This window comes from Mandrillus leucophaeus, unplaced genomic scaffold (genome assembly GCF_000951045.1).
Source record: "Mandrillus leucophaeus isolate KB7577 unplaced genomic scaffold, Mleu.le_1.0 Scaffold392, whole genome shotgun sequence".
In the NCBI taxonomy this organism is placed as follows: Eukaryota; Metazoa; Chordata; class Mammalia; order Primates; family Cercopithecidae; genus Mandrillus; species Mandrillus leucophaeus.
The window spans coordinates 654,377-656,387 of NW_012104165.1; the positions used below are offsets into that span (position 1 = coordinate 654,377).

General features: G+C 47.3%; 1 non-coding gene across 1 annotated transcript; it reads right to left on the bottom strand.

The window, feature by feature from the left end:
• Positions 1-715: 715 nt before the first annotated feature.
• Positions 716-823, bottom strand: TRNAL-CAA. Its single transcript has 2 exons — positions 786-823; positions 716-761 (listed from the first exon to the last, which is right to left on the bottom strand). It is a non-coding gene; the product is annotated as a tRNA-Leu (tRNA).
• Positions 824-2,011: the final 1,188 nt, after the last annotated feature.

A 2,011-nucleotide genomic window follows, 5' to 3' on the forward strand; every position in this document is an offset into this window, starting at 1 on the left:
GAATATGTAAGTGCCACTCACGGGCTTGTTAAGTTAAAATGTGGGCGGAAGCATTGGGGACAGCTCCTGAAAGGTGGTAGTTGCAAAATGATTTTGGTAAAATCTGTATTTCAAGCTCTTGTCTCCTGTTTTTGTTTGTTTTAGACATGAACTCGCTCTGTCGCCCTGGCTGGAGTGCAGCGGCGCGATCATACAATTCACTGCAGTTTCGCTCTCCTGGGCTCTCAAGTGATCAAGCCTTTCTCCTACCCAGGTAGCTGGGACTACAGGGGCGCGCCACCACGCATCGCTCATTTTTTGTATAGACGGCGTGGAACTCCTGGGCTCAAACAATCCTCCCCGCTCAGTCCCCAAATCCTAGTGGTTTTTTGCTTTGTGTGTGTGTGTGTGCGGCTTTTTGAGAGGGAGTTTTGCTTGGTCGCCAAGGCTAGAGTGCAATGGCACGATCTCGGCTCACTGCAACCTCCACCTCCCGGGTTTAAGCGATTCTCCTGCCTCCGCCTCTCAAGTAATTGGGATTACGGGCGCCCACCACTGCTCCCGGCTAATTCTTGTATTTTTAGTAGAGACGGGGTTTCGCCATGTTGGCCAAGCTGGTCTCGAACTCCTGACCTCAGGTGATCCGCCCGTCTCGGCCTCCCAAAGTGCTGAGATTACAGGCGTAAACCACTGCGCCCGGTCTCCCAATCCTAGGATTAAAGGGGCAAAAGAGTTGTGTCAGAAGTGGGATTCGAACCCACGCCTCCATACGGAGACCAGAAGCCCCAAACCTGGGAAGACAGTAACTTGAGTCTGGCGCCTTAGACCACTCAGCCATCCTGACACGTGCTGCTAATCCTTAAGTTTCATTATGTAACTCGTAGTCAGCAGACTCGGGCTCCGACAAAGGAGGAAAAGACCTCGGATGGGTGGCGTATGCTCCCGGTTTTCAGAGCGGTATTTATTATTTTGCCCGATGCTATTCTAAATGATGCTAAAAATAGTGTCATCAAAATACCTTATGTTGCTATCTTTCAGGTTAAGTCAAAAATGAAATAATAGGGAAAGTGGCAAATACTCAGAATAGTGCTAAGTTTCTATCTAGCTCCGTAACAGTTTCCTGGCTAGAGGGACCCTCAAAGCTCAGTATTCAGCGTTCTAAGCAGGCGCTTTGTAGAGAGAAACAAAAGTCATACATGATTTTTATTTTTACTTTTCCGGTTTCCCCACCTAGCCCAAAATACGCTGTGAATACTTTGAAGCAGAAATAAAATCAGTAACAGAAAAATGAACTGTCTCAATTCAAAAGAATGGTTGAAAAAGATGAAGGTGGAGAATGGAGAAAAATAATTAACAATTTTATCATTTTAAGAGGTTTCTAGAGCAAGAAAGAGTGGTAGGTGCTTGTAAATGTGCCGAAGTGAGAAGAAGAGTGAAAAGGTGGAATTAATTATGGAGGCGGGGAAGAGAGGAAGAAGAGACTTCAGGTTTGGGGAGGTAAATTAATCAAACTGTCCATGGCTCATTTTTGTTATTGGTCAACGAAATCTTTCTCTTTCTCTCTCTCTGTTTCCCTTACTGTTTTGTTGTTTTTCTTTGTCATGCCCACCATACAGCCCTTTCCTCTCTCCCAACATACAGGCAACCTCTCTAAAATATTTAAAATTATTATTTTTTGAGACAGAGTCTCACTCTGTCACCCAGGCTGGAGTGCAGTGGCTCGATCTCGGCTCATTGCAGGCTCTGCCTCCTGGGTTCAAGCGATTCTCTTGCCTCAGCCTCCCGAGTAGCTGGGACCACAGGCGCGCGCCATCATGCCTGGCTGATTTTTTTTGTATTTCTAGAAGAGACAGGGTTTCACCATGTTGGCCAGGCTGATCTCGAACTCCTGACCTCAGGTGATCCGCCGGTCTCGGCCTCCCAAAGTGCTGAGATTACAGGCGTAAACCACCGCGCCCGGTCCCCCAATCCTAGGATTAAAGGGGCAAAAGAGTTGTGTCAGAAGTGGGATTCGAACCCACGCCTCCATACG